Source organism: Hirundo rustica, chromosome 8, assembly GCF_015227805.2.
Source record: "Hirundo rustica isolate bHirRus1 chromosome 8, bHirRus1.pri.v3, whole genome shotgun sequence".
Taxonomy (NCBI): domain Eukaryota; kingdom Metazoa; phylum Chordata; class Aves; order Passeriformes; family Hirundinidae; genus Hirundo; species Hirundo rustica.
Window position 1 is genome coordinate 6,625,782 of NC_053457.1, and position 23,505 is coordinate 6,649,286.

At 39.3% G+C, this 23,505-nt stretch overlaps 1 long non-coding RNA gene across 1 annotated transcript in view; it reads right to left on the reverse strand.

The window, feature by feature from the left end:
• LOC120756059 (uncharacterized) overlaps positions 1 to 12,224 on the reverse strand; it is a 90,728-nt gene extending 78,504 nt beyond the window's left edge. The window contains exon 1 of the long non-coding RNA XR_005702002.2: positions 12,170 to 12,224. This is a non-coding gene — a long non-coding RNA (uncharacterized LOC120756059). The remainder of the gene's footprint in view (positions 1 to 12,169) is intronic.
• Between the last annotated feature and the right edge of the window lie 11,281 nt (positions 12,225 to 23,505).

A 23,505-nucleotide genomic window follows, 5' to 3' on the forward strand; every position in this document is an offset into this window, starting at 1 on the left:
CTGCATCTCCTAGATTGAGTTTGGTTATTCCTTTGCAGTTGATAAGCCTTTTTGTGGGCTGGATTAATACTGCTCCATGGGGCAATGCTGCTTGGCATTCAAGAATGATGATATGTACAGGGTTTTAACCCTATACTACCTACCTTCCAGCTGGAGCTTTGTTTCACAGCAGGAAACTGGTTCTGTGGTTCCCATCCTTGGTTTCCAGACCTACTTCATCTTTCACCTTTCAGAATGACATCTCAATTGATTCTCTGATAGATGGTACAGAGCATCCCTTCAGTTCCCCCGATGGCAATCACATGCTTTGTTGTATTGGAGGCTGTCCGCAGGAGAGAAGCATTTTCCAAATGCACTGGCCGTGCCTTCTCACTACCTACAGAGTGTGTGGCTACGTGGGGGAACTGATTTCTTGTACTTTTATTCTACCACACCAGTTGCCTGGGCTTGATATTTTTGCAAATTTTTGGTCAGTATTTTATCATGGAAGAACCAGCGCAAAAGAGAGAAGAAGAAAAGGAATGTTGCAGGGTTTTTATCATTAAAACAGGCCTTTTTAAAAGAAATATAAATATCTGTAGTGACTCTTGCAGAATAAGGGTGGGACTCATCTGTCTAGTACTGTTAAATCTGTAAAAAGTTTAGATGCCTCTTCTGAAAGAGAAGATAAATGTCAGGGCTGAGTGCACTTCTACACAAAAGGAAGGCAGTGCATTGCTTGTCAGGGAAGTTTACAGACTAAGGCTGGGACTAGCCCATTCTAAGGTGAAATGGCTATGGTGCCCAATGAGAAACTGCTCCTCTTCCCTTTGTGTAAATGAAAGCTTTACAGAATATCCTAGAAATGGAAATCTAGACTAAACTCCATTGACTCTATGTCCTAAACTGTAGCAATATCATTATAAAACCAAGAAATGGTTCTGATGGTGCAAAATACGAAGAAACATCTGTACAGTAGAAATCAATATTTTTTTTTCCTTAAAATATATTCCCAGGAATATTTCAACAAGATACTATAATGACTATTTCCCACAGATTGGCAAAGCTTTAGAATACCCAAAGGAAAAAAAAAAAATCAAATAAAATATTGAAAAGTGGTAACAGGAGCAAAGGAACAATTAATCCTGGTTAGAACAGTCTTTTATGTGTTTGGTTAGGCACAGATGGTGAATAACTGTAAAATTACCTGTCTAGAACAATGCTGCCTCTGCCTCTTACCAGCAGGATGATTTTGTACAAGTCATCATCAACATGGCAAACTCACCCTGCAAAAAATCAGGACAACAAGAACCTACACTGCCTATTTCATACCCAATGCAAGTGTCATCCTGTTCCTCTCAGGAAAGCAGCTTCCTTCATCTAAACAATGCTGTGTCTCTCTTTTATATCTCCCGGGCCTTTTTGAATTGCCAACTGTGAATCTGACTCCAGGGTGGCTTAGGGGGTTAAGAATCTATTCCCAAGAGAGATGTTCGCCCCCTCGGTGTTCTCAAGCAGCTCAAATGTCTTCTTAAAAATCTTAGTGTGTCCTAGAATGAGGATTGAATATTTGCTTGTTGGTGGGAAATCACGTGCAATACGCCTGTAGGTGTTAATGGCCAAACCACCTGGCTCCTGCTTTGTCTCAGCATTGGCAGGACAAGGGCTGCAGGGTTTCCAGTGCAGCTTCTTGTGAGAACCATCTTGCCCCATGAGGAGAAAGTAACCACAATGTGGATATGGACTAAGGATGTTTGCCTGGACAGTGAGGGAATTCAAAATCCACCAAAAGTGAAGTGTTTCTGTGGAATATGAACTCTTTTTCTCTTACTGCACCTGCAGGAATTCATAATTGAATCTAATATTTTTCCTACTGGGCAAGCAGTTCTGTGTCATTTTGGCCACGGAACAATGAGGGGAGCCTTAGAAATTCCATTCTCAGTAAGATCTGTGATCACTATATTCTAACAGGAGAATTTTTTATGTAGGAAAAATCACAGACTTTACTGTAGGATAGGACTTCTGACTTGGTCAGAATAAGATGACTGCAGTCTCATCTTAAGGCAGATTTTGTGATGTTTTATTGCGTGGAAAACTATAACAATGTACAGCAAAGAAACGCTCCCATGTTGCTTGTAGCAGATGTGGCTGTGTTGACACACAGTCTCAGGGTTTGTTTTCTTAACATTTTGCTTATATTTTGCCAATATTTTATTTTAAAAGAAAAAATATTACTTAAATGATTTCCACAGTTTTCGTTGCTTGTTGCTCTAAAAAGAGACTCATCAGATGGTTTGTGTTAAAGGATTTTCATAGCCCTTTCTTGGCCTAAAATGAATCAGAGAAGAGAGATATTTCTGCTAGAGCTGGAACTGATGAGGTTTCTAGGTCTAACCCATTTGAGAAAAGCCCAGGTGCAGTAAAACAGTACCATGAGATTAAGACTGGACAGGTGCTACCACAAAAACAAAGGCTAGAGCACATCTCACAGTGATTGAGGGCAGTTTATACTTTGATTTAGTAAGTTATTAATATGACTCATCCGTATGTTACCAACTATCACACCCAGCAAGTGAAAATTGAAACATATGCCTGTGAGATATAAAAGGGAGCTTTTACAAGAGGCCTTGGCAGAATGGGTGTGAGGGAGGGGTAAGAAGAGAGAACAAGGAGAAGAATAGAGCTTTTCTTGCTTTTTGCTACATTAGGTAAAATGAATGTGCTGAAATTCTCCAGGAAAGGCAACACCCAGGTGTTTTTTTTCCCCTCTAGCCTTCCTTCTAATCCCTAAAAAAGAACGAGATGAGGACAGTAGGGCAGTGTGTGGAGACAGCATAGCACTGTGCAGAAAATGAGATGAGGTGTTTCTGATTCCTCCTGTTTCTCATTCCTTCAGCCTTTCCTTAATCACAGGGCCCATGCAAGTGCAGAGGAGCATGCATGGATATAAAAAGGAAGGCTTTTTGAGGTTTTCCCTGAGCTTAGACCAATACCTATTACAGTTTCTGAGCCATTCCCCACAGGAAGAATTCACCAGGCTAGCGGGAAACGATACAGGGAAATGACAGTCCTTTCAAGCCTCTCCTCTAGTTATTTTCAGGAAGAATACCACTAGATGGCACTGGGAACTGTCACCACCCTGTAAGGAGCGGCAGCCTCACCTGCAAGGGCGGGCAGCAGGAGTGCAGCACGGGCTGCTGCTGCTGCTGCTGCTGCTGCTGCTGCTGCTGCTGCTGCTGCTGCTGCTGCTGCTGCTGCTGCTGCTGCTGCTGCTGCTGAGCTTGCCGCGCTGCTTTGGTCCCTGCATTTACATCACACTAATAGCTCTTCATATCGGAGTAAAACTGAGCCATCAATATTTGACTGCCCTTTAAACCAGACTCGAAATTGTATCAGCTGTAATGGCTCCACGTGCTATTAAAGTGATGATAAAATAATCGGGGACTAATGTTGCTGTTCACATTATCAGCTACATCGTTTTCAGTTCTTTCGAATCTGGGCATGGGGAGGAACACTGAGTTAGTAACGTATCCTAACCTCATTAACAGGGCAGACAAAAACACAGAGCAACTGTATTTTGTGTAAGTTGCATTGTTTCTAGAGGACAAAAAAACCTCCTGTGAAACTGCATGAAAATACATTTGAACAACAGTCTCCCATACATATATACATACATATATGTATCTGTACATACATATATGTACTGCCTATATCTGTGTAGTTAATATAATTGAGAGAGCATATAGAACAAGTTTGTGATCCTAGTTGTTAGTCCATGATATTTTTACATCCAGTCATGTAAAATTTGAGATACTGTACATCACGTGTCTAAAAGAAAATCCTGCCAACACACACAAAATAATGCATTTATCATCCTAAATCCAATATATAAAACATATGCTACTTGTTGAGCGTATGTTAGAGATCTTCCCCTCCCCTTCTCTCTGTGTGAGAAACTGGCACAATTGCTGTCTCTAAGCAGAAAAATCTTCACATGAACATGCAATTCTGCAGCCGGTTGCACACAGGTGAAGATCCATTAGTGCCAACTGGACTCATTCACTCCCAGAATCAGGCCACTGCCCTGAGAGTGGTTGCTTTAATGCTCTATAGTATCTTGAGTTAGCCAAGCTGGGACTCCAAGGATCCTCTCCCAGCCTAACCTCTCTGCCTTGAACACACTGGGAGTGCTGAGCAGAACTTGCAAGCAAAGGAACCAAGCAGTAGGTTTGGTAGAGACAAGCAAAAACATCCAAGCTCAAAAAAAGAAAAAAATATTTGTTCCTTATGCCTCTGCCTCCCTATTAAAGAGCCAGTCTCTGTGTGAAACTAATACTAATTTACAGGCTAAAAAGAGCTCATATACTTTTGCACCTCAACATTTGCTGCCTGTTCAAAGTTCAGATGACTTGCTTGGTGCCAGTGGGCCAATGCCTCCAGCACTGAACACATACTTCTATTCCTTATTCTGATATGCACTGTCTAGAGAAATCTTTTTACTAAGAATTTGTGATACACTTGTCTTCTCTCATTGTCCCAGAGCCAACGGGACAAAGTGCCCTCTGTACCATTGAAGATTACTCTAAAGAAAATTTGGTTTCATGTCTCAGAAACTCCCTTCAGCCTAACTTCTATTCCATTAATACACACTGTGTCTAAGTTCCTTCCTCCAGCTGTTTCCTGATGGAAGATTAAGGATTAGCAGTTATTTCCCCATCTCAAATCAGTTCAGCAGGACAGTCACTGAAAAATTTCACATGTAGGTCACAAAGAGTGGAGGAGATTATGGGGGGTAGGGGAAATCTGATGTGGAAGTTTGACCTCTATAAAAACAATTCTTTAAGCAGAAATATTTCTTATGAGTGAAGCCAAATTATTCAGTTCAATCTCATCACACACTGAAAATCCCAGGAGGTAGCTTTTTAATCATTCCACGATACTCAGAAGCAAAGTAAGACACCCAAAAGTTAAGAAACCAGATGTATTTTAAGAGACTGAAAAGTTCCTTTGGAATTTAATCAAGACTCAGAGTAATGAAAAGAAGTAGTTTCCCATATGCTGCTATTCAGAATTCTCTGAAGCATCAGGCAAGATGTTACACCCATGTCACAGGTCTAATCATTTGCAACTGCGAGTTGTTCCTAAGCAATGCAGTTGGAAAATGCTGACAACGTCTCTGAGAGGAGACTGATGCAAAGCAATTGTTCTAAAGGTTACCAGAGATAAACAAAGCAATATATAAGAAGCCACTCCATGGAGAAATAAAGGTACTTTCTCCACAGAGAATGTCTGGTAGGCTGGTGGACACAGATCCTTGACAAGCTACACCGAGAAGTATAAAACTTTTGGAAGAAATTTTTTTCTGACCACTAAAGTGTTTTGCTTTGATATCTGACTTCACTCCAGCTTTGAGAAGAAGAGACAGAACCATTCACTGAGCATTGCCAGTATTCCCAAGATTTAATGATCCCAAAATTGAACTTTTTGCAAATTAACTTTTCTACAGAGAAGGAAAAGAATAATCCAGCTCCACATCTCCACTGTAGCAGCCTAATTCCACCACAGCAGTACTCAGAATAATTTACCAGCTCTGATCAGAGGAAAAGTTCTGTTGCTCCTGTGAAGCATAACTCTCTCTAATACTGACCTGAATCAATTTTTTGTTTGCAATATTCATCTTCCCTTTTTAATTACTAGGAATATTAAACCTCAAGTTTTAGAAGATGCATTAGTGCCATTCTGAGTGCAGTTGATACAGACATAAATCTACCACTGATGCACAATGAACTAGTTTTTTGCCACTCCAAAGATCCATCATGAACCAAAACAAAATCAATATACACACTGTAGCTGCTGTCTATATATCTGGACAGTAGAAGTACTTGGACAGCTGTTCCATAGGTCCTGGCTGGCTTCCCACAAATGACCTGGTGAAGCCACTGCTTGTTCAGAATTCCCCAAACCCAGAGTGCTGCAAACCAGAACCCAGATAATGTCTATACCCAGGGGTGTTTGGCTAAGTTTCTAGTTGCTAAATAGGCAGTGAGATGTAGGTCGTCCAGTGTGAATTGCACCAAACACGGATCCAAACCTGCTTAACAGAATGGCTGACTTCACAGTTTGCAGGACTTCGAATAAATTTGGAAACCTTTGAGCCTGCTGCCTAATTGACAGTTCTTTCAGATTATGTACACCTTTATGTAGTTCTCTTTTAAAAAGTAGACTTTGCTCTGTCTTGTCATCAGTTGCAGTCTCATGGATATCTGTAGCATCATGGCAGAAAGGTGTACACAATCAGTTTTCTTCTTACACAGACAGCTAATCCACAAGGCATAGTAGATAGATGATTGTCTGCTCAGTTGTTCTGAGGTTTATGCTCATCATTTACAAGGAATACAAACTGAAAAATAATTTTTTTTTTTTTTTTTTTTTTTTTTTTGGAGATGGTTCTTAGCCCAAGGATATCCAAAACCATACTGCAAAGATAAGAACTTGTTGAATTTTTGTTTTGTCAAGTAGTAACATCTGTTTCCAATTCTATTTGCTAGAATGCAGTACATTCACAGAATTTCATTCTAAATTAACTCCAAAGTTACCCAGCACTGAAGGAAACACAAAGTTCCTCCATATCCATCTTGCTATACTCTTTGAATTCTTAAGAACAGAAAGAGAGAATTCTTGTTCAACAGCTACATTATTGGAAAATCGTGTCTGAAAAGGTGAACGCCTTGTCTATATAGACCAGTCTTGAGACAGACCAATGATTACTGAGTTGTTGAAAATAAACACATCTGATTTCAGCCTCTGAAATGTTATTGGATTTCCAGCCTTTTCTTTCTGTACTTATAAACTGATTTCCCTGAAAATTGTGTATACTAGAAATGAATCCCTCATTTTTAATGCTCAAAGACTTGAGAGTTTATGAAGACTAGAAATTTTCTTCAGAAAAAACTTCTCCTTTTCAGAGAAGGAGGACTTGACATTTTTAACATGGTTATGTTACAGAAGTCAGGCAGCCTCTAGCTTCCCGCTACCAGTAAGAACAGCTAGAAGAAAATAACTATATGCCTGAAAGACCTGTTTCAGTTCCCAACAAATATAGTCGCTCCTATTAACATTAATACCATCCATGGATACGCAGAAGAGAGCAAAAATTTTGTAGCTTTCTAAAGAGATGGAAAGCGCTGCACAAATATTGATTTTCTTCTTCCTCTTTATGCCTTAGGTCATTAAATATTAACACTGCCAATACAGTAATAGTCTACGCTTTCACATCAAGCAGTGACTTAAATAATTAATTTGAGAGAATAGAGGATAACTCTGCAGAATGGGTAGCAAGGGGCATCCCTGTATGTGAGGGAGGGTTGCACTTGTTGAGAGCTTAATGGTGGCGATGACATGGTTGAGCATTTATGGTTAAGAACTGGAGAAGGCCAAAGCAGATATGGTGTGAGTCTGTTACAAACCACCCAAGCAGGATGAAGATCCAGATGAAACATTCCCTGAGTACTTGGGAGAAATCTCACAATCCATGGCCCTGTTCTCCTGGAGGGTTTCAACTTACCATGTGTCTGCTGGAAGTACAACACGGCAGAGAGGGAACAGTTTAGGAGGTTCCTGGAGTGTGTGGAAGAGAACTTCCCGATGCAGCTGGTGAAGGAGTCAACCAGGGAAGGCTCCTGCTGGACCTGTGTTTGTAACAAAGTAGGACTGGGGGGTGAGCAGATGGTCAGAGGCTGTCTTGGGCACAGGGATCCCACAATGGTAATTCTTGTTTCTTGGAGAAGTGAGAAGGGGACTCAGCAGAACTGCCAACTTCCAAAGGGAGATTTTAAGCAGTGTAGGAGACTGGTTGAGAGAATCCCTTGGGAGCCAGTCCTGAGGAGGTAAGGAATCCAGGAAGGCTGGATATGCTTCAAGAAGGAAATCTCAAAGGTGTGGAAGCAGGCCGTTCCTGTGTGCCAAAAGATGAGCTAGCAGGGAACAAGACTGGCCTGGCTGAACAGAGATTTTTGGTGGAACTCAGGGGAAAAAAAGGAGAGCTTATGACCTTTGGAAGAAGGGGTGGGCCACTCAGGGGGACTACAAGGATGTTGTGAGGTTATGCAGGATGAAAATTAGAAGGAATGAAGTCCAGCTAGAACTTAATCTGTCTACTGCTGTAAAAGAAAACAAAAGGCATTTCTATGAATACAGTAGCAAAAAAAGGAGGGCTGAGAATCTCCCTTCTTTATTGGATGTGGGGGGAAATATTGGCAAAGGATGAGGAAAAGGCTGAGATACTTAATGCCATCTTTACCTCAGTCTGTAATAGTCAGACCCATTGTTCTCCAGGTACCCAGCCTCTTGAGCTGGAAGAGAGGGATGGGGAGCAGAAAGAAGCCTCCATAATCCAAGGGGAAATGGTCAGTGACCTGCTACACTACCTAGACACACAAAACGTTATGGAATTGGATGAAATCCACCTGATTATATGGAGAGAGCTGGTAGAAGTGCTCACTGAGTCACTCTCCATCATTTACCAGCAGCTGTGACTAGCTGAGGAGTGAGTTATTCCACAATTGAGTGGAAGCTGGCAAATATGATGCCCATCTACAAGAACAACTGGAAGAGGTATTTGGGGAACTACAGGCCTGTCAATCTGACCTCAGTGCTGGAATAGGGTGTGATCACCTCTTGTACTACCACATGGCATGTACAGGACAGCCAGGGAATCAGGCCCAGCCAGCATGGGTTTAGAAAAGGCAGGTCATACTTGAGTGACCTGGTGAAGTACACCCTCAGTGAGTTTGCCGATGATACCAACTTGGGCGGGATTGTTGATCTGCTGGAGTGCAGGAAGGTTTTGGAGAGAGATCTTCTGCAGGCTGGATCCATGGGCTGAGGCCAGTTGCACAAATTTCAACAAATGCCAGGTCCTGCTCTTAGCAGGAGTGGCTGGAAAGCTGCCTGGCAGAAAAGGGTCTGAGGTTACTGGATGACAGTGAGTGGCTCAACATGAACCAGAGTGTGCCCAGGTGGCCAAGAAGGCCAGTGTCATCCTGGCCTGTATCAGAAACAGTGTGGCCAGCAGGACAAAGGCACTGATTGTCCCCCTGTACCCAGTGCTGGTGAGGCACCTCAGATCCCGTGTTCAGTCCTGGGTCCTTTGAGACAAGAAAGACCCTGAGAGGCTGCAGTGTGTCCGGAGAAGGGCAGTGAAGATGGGGCACACATGTGATGAGGAGTGACTGAGGGAGCTGGGGGGGTTTAGCCTGAAGAAAAGGAGGCTTGAGGGGACCATACTGCTCTCCTGAAAGGAGGATGCAGCCAGGTGATGGTCAGTCTCTTCTCCCAGGCAACATGTGGTAGAACAAGAGGAAGCAGACTCAAGTTGCACCAGCTGAGATATAGATTGAATATTAGGGAAAATTTCTTCATGGAAAGGATTGTCAAGCAGCGGCACAGGCTGCCCAGGGAAGTGTTGGAGTCACTGAAACTGGAAGTACTTAAAAGATGTGCAGATGGAGCACTTAGGGTCATGTGGTGGGGTTGGTAGTGTTGGGTTAATGGTTGGACTCAAATGATCTCAAGGATCTTTTCCATCCTAAACAATTCTATGATTCTATGAACATCTAATGTTAGCTGCTTGAATGAGTAGGGAAGACGGTAGAAATAGCACTATTGCATGGAAGCCATAGGGAAGCATTAGCCATAGGGATTAAGAATTGTCCCCGCAGTCAAGAATGAACACTGTTGGCTCTTGGCTCCCCTTTCCAGCTAGGTTCCCCAGCATGGATTTTTCATTGTAGACAGCAGCACAGGAGGGGGAGGGGTGAATACATTTGAGGCCAGAATGTCTGCCTCCAAGGGAACAAAGAAGGAACATTCCCAAGCAATTGTCTAGCTTAAGAGAAGGCCAGGCAACTAAGGACCAACATGAAGAACTTTCAGTGGAGATTAAGTAAAACTACATTGCCTTCCTATGAAGTGTTAGAAATTACATGTGAAACCACATCTTGACAAACCTTTGGTTGAACAACAGGTTTATTTTGTAATAGGGAGAGAGAGCAGGGAACATTAAGTACCTTGAAAGACTGCAGCCAAGACATTACCCTAATGCTATTTCACCACACTTAGGTACAGATGTTTTTTAAATATGTGAGCATTAACACTCTGCCTTTCTAATTATGCAGGCCTAGACTTTTACATCATGTTTAAGAGATCATAAATTTAGTGTAATAAATCTCAGCAAAAACATTTAACACAAAGTGTGTTCAGCATTACTCGGAAACTACTTTTAAGTGCCACGTTTGCAGGGCTCATATATTTCCATGAGATTTTGAGAACATCAAATTCTTTCTTTCATGAAAACTGTGGGTTTTTCATGTCTAAAGTATACTCTCAAGATGATTTGAAAATTCAAGGGTGATTGTTAAAAAAATATTAGGAAGTAATGTGAGATTAATTAACACTGGTCTTCTTCTGCCTTGAAATCAATTCTGCCTGCATTGGAACTGTTGGAGAAACCTCAGCTGCAAGACTTGATTTGCAGATTACCAGGGATCTTTTGAAGGTAAGGCAAGTAAAGATCCACATTCCTTTATGCCTTTGGCTTTCTTGGCCTGAATGTGCAGGCTGGCTAAAATAGAGAAGAGCATCAGCTGCTGCTGTTTTCAAAAGAGGAGATGTTTCCAAAAGAGGAGATGAACTCAGAGATTTAATCCTAAATATATGCACCTAATTTATGAAGGCAAAATACGTAGCAGAAAATTGAAATGGGATATTGGCTTAGAGTGTTATGGAGAAAGTTGAGTGTGAAAAGACTTGTTGATCATATCTGAGCTGCCAACACATCTCCAAGTTTATAAAGAGGGAGGGAAAATAACTTCAAAAAATGCTTCATTACTGTAAATCAACCCCTTTTTATGAGGTTTAAGACACCCCTGAGCAATCTTTAAGGGTAACTCATTCTCCATATTTTTGCTTGGTTTGTTCTGAATGAGCAGCAAAGTTAATTAGTCTTCAAGCGATTACTTAAGTCCATAAGATTTTTTTTTTGTTACTTCCTTGTAACCATACCCCATATTGCATTTGTACAGACACATTGTATCCTTACATTTGATGCATGACAGGAATTATTTTTTCATGAAAATAACACCTAAGATACCAACAAAAATCAGACCCTAACCAATAATCCCTAAGATACCAACAATATATCTTCTGACCCTATGACTAGATTGATGAATGAAAGAATATTATTTAGTGATTCATTCTTCTGCATTTGCTGGTTGGTTTATAAATGCTTCTACAGCAGTATTAGAAATTTATTTTGACACTGACTGAGTAGCAAACACAAAGACAGAAAACAAGCCAGTCTCTAAATGAGACTTGTAAGTCCATGAGCTTGTAGAAACAAGTAGAGTTTTTGTAGCATAAGCTCAAATAGAATAGTGAGTTTGCTGGATTGCTGGATATTTACTGCATTTTGTCCATTAGCTGTCTTTCTAACATGTCAGGAATCTGCTCAAGGGAGATCTAGGCAGGGCATTGCCTTCCAAGCACTGGGGAAACATTCTTGCAGTACCAAGGATAGATAGATAGATAGATAGATAGATAGATAGATAGATAGATAGATAGATAGATAGATGAATGATAGAATTATTTTCTAAGGCTTTCCTCAATTCTGATTGGTCACATATAGATAGGAGCAGCCAAAGGAGACAACAAGCTGCTCCCTGGAGCTTGCAGGAGAACTCCAAATTTGTTTTAAAATGTTCAGCTAAGGAGACATCTCTATCAGCCTCTTTGCATCCAGACAGGAGTATCTCAAACCAGGCAAGAAGGCAAGAACAAAGCAGTGCTGGAGACTTGATGACACAGTAGGTGTTATGGCAAAGTTATTTCAGACAAGTTCTAGTCTGACTCTGTGGCCTAAGGGCTGCCAGCAGTCCCATCAACACTATTTTATCCCTGTTTCTGCCCTGCAGAATGAAGCTTGCATCTTCCTCCCACAACCTCTTTGCTTTCAGTGTCCTGAGTTTGACTTCATAATTACTTTGTGAGACTAAACTTATTCCACACCAACAAGATAGAGTTTTCTGTAGAGTTTCCCAAAGGAAAACTTGAGGGTGTGTTTGCCTACAGTTATATAAATAGTCTGACCTATTTCAAATACCATTTTTCAGTTCTTCCAGGCACAAGTACTCACACCTTCGCTTGGGGAGCTTCATCACAACATCCTCTCTCTGCTCTCAGGGTAATTTTTTTTTTACACACCAACAACATCTTCCATAATAAAGCCTTTTTCCTCCATGCTGGGAATGGCAAAAGAAAGAAAATGTCACTGATTGGGCACATTAGGCTGTTCTGGCAAAGATTTTAAAATATTTTTCTCATTCTGTCATGTAAGATGGACTGATCCAAAGGCAATCATCTGAGATTAAGGAAAAATGGAAACAATAATTTTTCTGCTGAAGCCTACTCAGGCACACAGAATTCCAATATGTAAGGTTTTACACACCTTTCAGCAAAATCAGAGCTGTAAATGTACATTCTATCCCTTTAGAATAGCACTTGTGTCTGTGGCATTCCTCAAAAGATTCCTGACTCTTAGATGAATTAAAAAGGAGAATAGGCATGTCCTCTCCTGACATGCATTTTCCTTGCTGCTAAACAAAGTTAAACTTGAGGTCTGCCCAAAATAATTTTCTTTAAGGTTTTATTATAAAATCACTGGCAATGATTTTTTATTACTTTTCTCAGTACCAGTAACAATGCCCAATTCACTACTCTTTATGCAGTAGTAATAAACCTCTTGGAAAAAAGAATATTCTTTGAGAGTATTTGAAAGATGACTACATTTTATTTGAATGATAGCTCCATTTATTTCATAGCACACATACAAATATCTTCAGACACCTCAGAATCCTCTTGATCAGTAAAGCTTACTTCAATAGCATGAAGAGTAAAAACCAGAAGGCTTGACAAAGATTGCATCTCAGTCTTGTGTCTTCTTTTAGATGCCGTAACTAAGTAATTATTTAAGCATCTAATTATTGCATCAGCTTTTCAAGTACAATTATTCTTTTCCTGTTGCAGAATGTTGACATTGTTTAAAGGAAGACATAACCCATAGATTAAGAATGTGCTTTTAAGCAAAACTGTTTCCATTTAAGAACTACTCCAAAATAAGCACTGAATACACTCAAAAGAACAGAAGGAAGCAAAAAAATATTCTAAGTCTATGGAGGGTGTGTCATCACATTTTAGGCTAAATATACAGGAGATGTTCACTTGCAAGCAGTGAAGTCACAGCCTCTATACATGTTGCTATGCGTCGACAGAGCTGCTGAAACTGGCCTGATACATCTAAGTCTGGAACTATTGTCCAGGTAAACATGCCAGCTCAGCTTAAATTTTCATTGCAGCCCCACATTCTAACTACATTAATTTACTCTGTAAAAGAGGATGAATAAATCTAAACAAAGTTTTCTGCTATTTTTACTAGGTAGTTTCTGACATCTAAATGAGACTGAGAACGCTCTATTTATGTTAAAAGTACAGTGAACTGAAATACGAGCAGCTCTTAACTGCCCTGACAGATCATCTGGAGAGCTGACATGCTTCACATGAGCCGGTGATTTATTCCTGTAAGTAAACAAGGCACATTAGAGCAGGACACAGTAACAATGAGCACTTGAAAACACAAGACCTTTGGATCTGGCCCAGGGGCCAGAAAAGGTTTTCATTTAGCAATGCTCTCATGCAGGAAAGTTAAGAATACACACAGGAAGTAATTACACAAGTCTTGACTTCTGGGGGGAAAAAAACGTTTTGGAGGGGTAACTCCGTCCATACTGAGGAAATTATAAACTTTTGCTAATAACGAGAACCACAGTGCCTTCCAATTGTGAAAAAGCACCAAAGCTGCTGGTGGAAAGGAACATTACACCTTTGATGTTTGATTAGAGATGTGCAGTGCAAAACAAACGTCTTTGCGGTAATATATTCTCATTCCCAGTCTTTTTTGAGCCTGTTAAATCTCTTTCCTCAGCTCACAAAGATCTGACCTCTCCATAGAGATACTCCTGCCCCTGGAAAGTAATCATTTTGTTTGCAGGGGAGGTAGAGAGAATATAAAGCCGAACAGAAAGTAATAATTTCTTTGCACAGAAAGTGACAATTTCTTACAGCCACTCAAAATAAATACTGAAAAAAAAAAAAAAAAAAGAAAAAAAAAGAAAAAAAAAGACTGAACACCTATAGGGTTTCTGAAACTAGAAACAGTCAGGAAGGAGGGAGTGCATTTCAAGGTGAAACATCTATGCTCTGCTCTTTATTTATTGGTGTTTGCATATCTGCCATTTCTCTGTGTTTTTCCCAAAAGGCATGGCTTTTCATATAGGCTCCTACACTTGTGCTAAAAAATAATAGTACATGACAGATAGAAGAATGGAATCCCAGCTCTGCTGCATGCAACACTGCATGCAATACTAACATACAAATATAGCAGACAGCTTGGGTTATGCTGTCCATGTAGGTTTTAATATCCTTTTCCGTATGTACAATTTTTTGCTTTTTCCATTCAAAGCACTATACTTTCTACAAATACATTTTCTCCGTAGTCATAGTGAAGATTCATCAGCAGTAAAATAGAAGAAAATTTTAGGAAAAATCTCATTACCTTAGAAAAATAACTTTTTTCCAATTACTTTGGATAATTAAATACAGCTATCAGCCAAGGACATTCTTCAAAACATCAGCGTCCACATTGTTTTAGACATGCACTTACCACTGCATTACAATCTGCTCTGCATTACCATTGAAGTAGAAAGGATTCCTAGAATCTGACATTTAAAATGGAATCTTACTCTTACAATTAAATTATTATTCTTTCTTCAATAAGGGCAGAAAAAAATAAACTTCTTTTAACCTGGGGAGTGGGAGGGGACATGAGTGTTTCACTGACCAAAGTCTGAATACTTCTCCAGCCAGGCATCCTATTTAGGGATGTTTGCTCATTACCCCAGACACACACACTGCATTCCCTGGTGTCATGTGCCCAATTCCAGAAGCCATTAGAAAGTCAGGAGGTAAAAGGCGCGTGACTGTGACTGCATAACCCCTACCCAAGCTGGTAGGACACCTTCATGTCTCTGCAGCCCTGTCTTCATAACATCCCTGAGCAGAGGGATGAGGTGTCTCTTGCACCTCTGTTCATAAGCCTGGGAACAACAGTGTCCTGGTCAGCTATGAGTTTTGCCAGGCAAAGCACTCATGTGTGGGGGTCAGAGAAGGACCAGCTGGCTACAAGCACTGGGGCAGCTTTCCTGGCAGCTCTTTGGGATGCACAGCTTTGTTCAGCTCTGCTAGGTTTTTCCAGCAATATGTGAATATAAGGACGTGCTGCTGGTGCATCCCCGGAGCAGCCACTGTAACGGGAGCTAACAGATGACTGTAGACAGGGACAGGATTCAAGGCCATAATCTGTTCAAGTAAAGCAATTTCAAAGACTTCAGCCAACAAAGGCTTGTTTTTTCCATCTTTCCTGCTGCAGCAGGACCAAGGCAACAATGCTGCATAGCTTCCCTCCTACTCTGCAACATTTTTCACCCAGCAACCTTTGGGCATTCATTTTGCTACAGGTAATAATGAGCGAAGAGTCATGTGGACTATAAAAAACAGCAAGGAAGGTGTTATCTGTGGTGGAACACAGGGTTTTGCATGGAATAACAGTATTTTCTTTCTTATTATATCTAAATGTTCTCAAAAATGTGCTGCCTTATCTTTTCTCAAAGTGATCACAAATTTTTTGCACTGTCCAAGTATACCTCTTACTTGTTAAGCTTGCATTCCAAGATCAGGAAGTTCTTTATCTAAAGTGAAATTTTGTAACTGAAAAGTACAGGAAAAGTTCCGTAAAACTATCTTAGTGTTCAAGCAGTGAGTGTTCGTGCTTCTCAGATAAGTTATCCTTTATAAACTCAAAAGCTTTGTTCTCTCAGCATTTTAAATAATGTTTAACTACTTAAATCCCACACCAGTGCTCTCAGCAGCCATAATGGAAAAAAACCCCAAACCCACCAAAACCAAAAAACCAAACACCACCCAACCAAAGAAAGTTAATCCAGTGAGGTTTTATTGTTGTTCATTTGTGTTGTAAATGTTTCTGGAACTTCTCCAACCCTTGAGAAAATTTAGCAAATAGGTAAATTAGGACATATGGTAGGTAATATTTCAGTTTATATTAATATTATTAATGTGCAGGCACTGACTATATCAATATTTGATTTGTTTGAAAATATTGCAGCTATTTATGTTTCTGCTAGACATGCCACATGGAATCTTTAGAAATGTGCTTGATTTTCTTCCTTATTTCTAGCAAATGGGCCAGAAATGGAGGGGAGAAGTTCTGTGTTTACAAATCAATTTTCATTGTAAGCTGAAAGTTTGGTGGTGATTCATAAACAGCTCTAATAAAGTTCTCCCAACTCAGGATCTAGCTACATTAAAAAAGACTACTTGTTTGACTCTCTCTGAATTACTGCTCTTAGAACAAGGCCACCTGGGGATAATGAACAGCTGATTTAATTTTTAATCAGCATTTAAAAGCCTTTTAAGTGGAGCTCATTTTCATTAGTTTAAATAAAGAACACCTCGAAAAGTGAGAGGTCATTAAACCTGTGGAAGTACATTCATGCCAAGACTTCAGCTAAACATAGGTCCTTTTAACAGAGTGCCGAGGGATTTATTAAATATAATGTGAACAATTGCTCATTTCTGTAGTCAAACAGAGCCTCATAAAGGGATCTATTGCCTCATCAATGCCTTACACAGGAAATTGCTCTATTTTGAACTTGCCTGTACAGTCTGAAAGCATCGATGTATAGACCGCAGTGCACAAGGTATGCAAAGCTCAGTTTCAGTGAGATCTAGGAAGACTCTGGACATCACGGAGCTCATAGCATGAGTAGCATGGCTGTAATAAGGATCCAGCTGCTTGGTAAGAAGAAATGTTTTGCACCTTAATGCTTTGGTATGAGACTTGACCATTTTTAAATCTGCAGGCAAGTTCAGCAATTGTGAGATACTTGTACACACTTGGATGTGCATCTTTTTTACTCTGCCCATTCAACCCAGGCTACAAGGCTGGCCTTCCATAGTACAGCTGTTTTCCTTTCCTTTCCTTGCTTACAGAGCAGATTTCTGTCATGAGTCTGACTTGAATACCCTTCAAGTTTTTAATAAAACATTGTCAAGATAAATAAATATAGAAATAATGAAAGATTTGGAAAGTCTGCTCAGTAAGTAGGGCTACTCTGAAAAGCATGAGCCTCTATTCCACCATTTCATTCTCAGGTTTGTTCCACTCTCAGAGCAGTGAGGGGGTTAATATTTTTTTTTTTTTTTTTTTTTTTTTTTTTTTTTTTTTAATTGAGCCTGTAAACATACAATAGAACATTATTTATTACTTCAAGCTAGGAACTTCAACTCCTGTAATGTTCGTTTTTCCACAAACAATCAGCAAAATTAATGAGATTGAAGACACATTTAGAAGTGTTCAGGATATTAAACGCTGCACCCAGAAAAAGCAACCAGATTCATGCTAGCTGCAAAGTACTGTTCCTTTTTGGGGAATCATCCTGAGAAGAAGAACATACAGCCAGTAAAAAGTCACACTACTACATCTCTTACCAGACCTAAGGTCTAGGTGAGGAATATCCAAAAACAGCCACAGGCTCTGGGAAAAAAAGCTCCAGCTGAGAGGGAGAGAGAGAGGGGTTGGGCTTTTTAGAGACTTTCCAATATCCTCAAAATTGTGTACTAAGCCAGAATCAAGAAAAATATTCCTAGCACCCTCACTAACTGAAAGAAAAATAGTTTCAAACACAAAAGCTCCCACTTCAGGGAAGATTTATAATAGCACCTCTACCTCCTGAAGAGGCTGGGATTAATCTGAATGTACTGGATTTTAGTGTCCCTGGCAATTTCTCAGCTAAAGTGTTGGTTCTTATCGTGACAGTTCTTTTTGTTGATAATGTAAAATGGACTAGGAATCCCACAGGGAGATGGTGAGTCTCCTAGAGTAAGCTCAGTATGCCTCAATGTTTTGTTGCACTCATCCTTTGGCTCCTTTTGAGTTCAACTGTCTTATGGTTTGTATCAAAAAGCTGAATTTGACCTCTCCATTCATAAGCTGTATCCAAATCAGCCCGAATTTCGGGTTTGGGATAGTGCATTGTACACTACATGTATTCATGAAATAGAGCCTGACTGAATTCCTACATGATAGGAATGGAACAATCCCTGTGCCTAGTGTTTCTTGTTGGAAACAATAACCTTGCTTTCCCACCCCAATCTATTGGGAAGCCTTAACTTTCTCTTTATGCAGAAGACAGATCTAATGAAAATTAATTCCCCATAATCACTAAGGATTTGAGGTTGTAGATTTGCTAAATGAATTCACACATTATAACTCAGGTTTTCCCTTTAAAGAAGCTTTGTATTGTTCCTTCTTTAAGAATAGATAAGCCTAGTGAGGCTGACATATTTTTAAGTACAGGCAAAAGTCACAGGGTCTGCATGCCTGTGTGTGTGCCTCACACTGGCAGACTGATGCTTTGAGTGATGTTATAAAAGCTTCTAGTCCTCCTGAAAGGATCAAACCACTTTCAATTATTATTATTATTATTATTATTATTATTATTGATACTTGTTTTTTAGTAAAACCTCCATATTTACATTCTCTTAGGTAGCTGTGTCTGTCAAGCCTATCAATATCCAGGATAAAACATAGGGAACAATAGGGAAGAAGTGGCAGTTTAATACCAGAACTGCTATTCTAAAAGTAAGAGATTCTAAGGCTGTGGTTCCTTACGTGTTGTCTTTTATCAGTTTTTGGAATAATATACCATGTATTTCCATCCAACAAAATTATGAAGTATATCATACGTAGGAATTAACACAAGACTTCGATTTTTTTCAGGGCATATTCAGGAACTGCCATGGCAGAAAGATAATATACAGTTGACTGCTTCCAAATAAGGGGAAAAAAACCCCTCCCAGAATTAAAGAACTTCTGTTTTAAATTAAAACAAGGGCTACGTTTCCAAGGGCATGTGATCATTAATTTATGAAGGCCATGGCTTGCTTATCAGGTGACATTAATGGAATCACTGACCTGTATCAAAAGTTGTGGAAAGAACAAACTTAGGTTCTTTGGAACAAACAGATTGGTTCCATACCTTGGCCACAGAGACTACTCTAGCTTGTTTTCAGTTGAGAAGTGTCCATACACAAAATCCTTGGGGACATTTTCAGGAATCTCTGGCTACAAATGATGTTTCAATCACTGCAAATCTGGATGAAAAAAAATCCCAAAACAACCAAAACGAACCAAATAAAAAAGCCAGCAAAAACCAAACAAACAAAAAAACCCCAAACAACAAAACAAAACAAAACAAAAAACAAACCTTAAAAACACTTGATAATACAAATAACAAAAGCTGTCCACTCTTGAATAGCAACACCACACATAAATGTTTTCTAGCCCTAAAAAGATGATCACTTGGAACTCAGGAATGACCCACATTTCTACCACTGTCTGTAATTTTTGTATAGAAGCTCTACCATATTTCTCCAGAGAACAAACCTGGTTAAATGCTAGTTATACCTGATGGGTCTCCTTGCATTACTGTTAAAGAAGACTCTCTAAGATATCTGAAATTGATAAATACAAGGTCTGCTCAGGAAAAGTAGAAAACATTTTGTCTAGATCAAATAAAGTGGTTAATTTCTGGTTTGGAGGTTAAGAATGACAGGTCCTACTTTTAAGATGTTCAGTCCTTCTAATCAGTACCCAGTGCTTTGGTTGCCACTAGATACTGCAAATCCAGCCTTTAACTTCTCTCAGATTAGCAGGAAATGTACAAAAATCTCCACTCATCCCTAGAACAAAATACAAACTGTAAGATATGCAATCACTTTCATGCAAAAACTGCCTTGTGCTAACAGGCAGTTAGCATGTAGACAAGCTAGACTACTTAGACAAGTTATTTGAATAATAGCTATTATAACAGCATGGAACAAAAGCAATGATTTTTTTCAGGAGACATTCTTTGTTTTATTAGTTAGATTAATTTTAAACTCATTGTAAAAAGCATAACAGAGAAATCTTCTGTTAAAATACACCAATTTGAAGTTTATGAAGTGAAAAAAGTCTATCCAACAGTGTTGATTATTTGTCTAAATTATTCCCTTTTAAATAACATCTTTATTTCTGTTTACTCTTGAATGGACAGATCAGTCAACTGGAAAAATGCTGCTTGAAAGTCTGCAGGCTTCATTTGTTAAAACTTACTTTTGATATTATTACAATTTCTGTTTTTATACATTGAGAACATCTTCAGAAACTGGAACCATGAGGCTCACTCTAATTTATAAATTTTACATATTTTCCAATGTATTCATTGGAGGATATACAATCTTTCAAAAGCCATCCTTCAACTATAAACTTTTGGATAAAGAGTCCAGTCAAATGGCTTTTACAAAATTAGTTCACCCCTGTGAAGAATCAATTGGAAGTATTATAGAAAATATCACTCACAGTAAAATCCATGAGATATACCTGCTTAATGCCTGTAAGGTGCATTTATTTCATAGGCCTTCAAGCAAAACCAAACCCTTTCCAACCCTGGAATTCACAATTTTTTAATTTTTTTTTTTTAAATCTTTGGATACGAGATCAAGTGATATATAGAAAGCTCAGCTGAAAATAATTTCAAACTAGATAATTCCTAATGTTCATTTATAAATATCAGTTAGGTACTTCAAAATATCCTCAGTGCTTCTTTCTATTGGTTAACATTACATTTCTATTACTATATTATCTGAATTACAGACTTGTTAAAGATTAACACTGAAATTGTCGTGGAAAACAAGTCTGACTTCATAAATGTTGTGTAAGGATAGGTAATCATAAAATATCTCCATTATTCGGTTTACAAACCTTTTAAACAAAAGCCTAAATGTAATCCAAGTTAAGAGCCCCTATTACTGCAGGAACAGGAACCAGGAGCCCTTTCATATGTTAAATTAAATATGAATGTACTTATTTCAATTACTGTTCAAGATCTAATACTCTTTTGTCAGTTGTAAGAACTACCAAAAATTTCTGCCTCTCTAAAGCATAAATGCCATATATAACTGAATACACAACTTTAGAGAAAGCCTTAGCACACACAGCAATTATCTTTACATAAGCATCGTAATAAACATGCAGGATTTTCTTTATGGTGAGAACTTATAGGGGAAATTATTTATTCCTGCAGTAAATCAGAAGCAAAATTTCGTAACTCTTGATCCTCATCAGTTTTATGGACAGGTAATAGAGGAATTTCCTGTGAGTTTTGCAGTGCAACCTTTTCATACAGGGAGTTTCCAATATGCCTGAAGCTGAAACAAGAGCATCAATGGAAAGCATGAAGGAGGCAGGTGAGAGATAAAAACAAATAAAGAGTGGTGATGATGTGAAAATAATTTTTCTATGGCTTTGCTGACTCTTGTGAATAACACTACTTGAGGAGGCTTCATAAGCAACACTTTGCTTTTTGTGCAACAGACTTGTATAGCAGCTCTTAAATGCAGGAAGTCTTACAGCTGCCAAGCAATATTACCTGATATTTTCTTATCATATGAGATACCACCCCTGATGTGGCAATGTGATATGAATGGCATGTCACATCAGTCTAGGCAATCTTAAAGTGTGTCTCACTCCATTTTGGTAGCAGATACAAAAGCAGGTGACAATGAAATCGGGGATAAGCTGGGGATGTGCTCCAACTGTTGCTTTCTTTCCAGGGTGTACATACCAGTGCTAGGATTTATGTTTCTACACAATTTTCTGTAGCCAAAAGAAAATGAGGACTCTCCAGCACTGAACCAGTTTTGTGGTCCTCTTTCAATTTCTAGGAAAGAAGAGTCATCATGGAAACGCAGAGAGTTAATGATTATGAAATTTCCTTGAACAATTTTACTGGAGCAGGTAAGTGCCACAAAAAAACAGGATGTGGAAATTAGATTAGAAACTGACTAAAATGTAAAAAATCCTCTGTTTGTAGAAGCTACACAAAACTGGTTGCTGCAAGGAGTTCTGATTAATGATTAACTATTATTTCAAAAAACAGCACTATAATAAAGTGCAAGCAGTTTCAAACTGAGAATAATTAAAAAAAAAAAAAAATCAAAGCTCCTCTTGTGGCTTCTAGAGAAACTTGCTGGATTTGAACTAAAAATTAACAGTTTTACTTTCCTTCTCTGCCATTAAAGCCTGACTGAAAATGCTTTGACATTTTTAAAGGCCTGAGACTGTGTCTGCCAGTCAGACAGTAAGAAGACATGAGTTTAAATTACTCAGAAAACGATTTGGCTTTTCAGAACTCCCTTTCTCTGACTGCCATATATCCAGTGCTGTGAAATATATCCTTAGTTTGTGCCCCAAAGACTTACACCAACCATCTTTAAATAAGGGGACCCCCTGGGAACAAGAGAACTGGAAAATATCCTTGAAAACATCCCCTTAATTATTTTAGAGAATTAATATTAAGGAATTAAACCATGGGGAGGTGCGGAACCAGTGTAAATGGAAATGCTGCACAATCACAATCTAATCACGACAGACAGCAATCTGCACACGGCTGGCATTGCATGGGGCACCTATGGGTGGAAACTGCAAAGGGAGCTGCTGGCATTTCTCAGTCCTCCCATTGAATTTGTAAAGTACATTCGGAATTCCAGGAAAAAATCTGACAATTAGCAAAATAGACTCATGAAGTGGAATCAACTGGACAAATGCATATACTTCTCTCAAATCATCAATGATTTGCAAATTTCCAGTGAATCCAATACAGACTTCCTACAAATCCTCCCTAGGGGCACAATTGGCTAGAGATATCAAAGATTTCTGGCTCCATTCCGAGTTGGCTGTCCCAAGGTTGGCAGCTGTCGCTAGAGGACATGAAAAGAGTGATACTTACACAGCCAAGTTCAGAGCAAAAAGAAGGGAAGTTTGTTTACTTGACCTCGCTTATATAGATTCTGGACAATGACCAGGGATTGGAGAATAAGGTTGACACCTCTCCACCCCTCTGGCCAGAGCAGAAGACCAAAAATTGTCCCTCATCAGAGAGGAATGCGAAAACAACTACTTTGTTTATGTTACAATCCATGAGAAGACTCCACTACAAAAATGTAAACAAATCAGAAGGCTAAAACTCAGAGTAACAGGCAGCTGTGTGGATGGTCTCATGATGAGAAGTGTAAGCACTTGTACAGCCCTTGCCCCTCAGCAACTTTGAAGTGTGTAGCCTGGAGTCTTTAAACACCCTTTAAATGCACTACTCAGAATTGGAGAGGTCACAGTTTGCAAAAGTTTCCAAAAATTCAAAGATGGATTTCTTAATCACAGTGTATTGAGGACAATAACCAGTTGCAAAATAATCATATTTATGGTGTCTTCCAATACTTGTGTTTCTTGTGCATTTTATT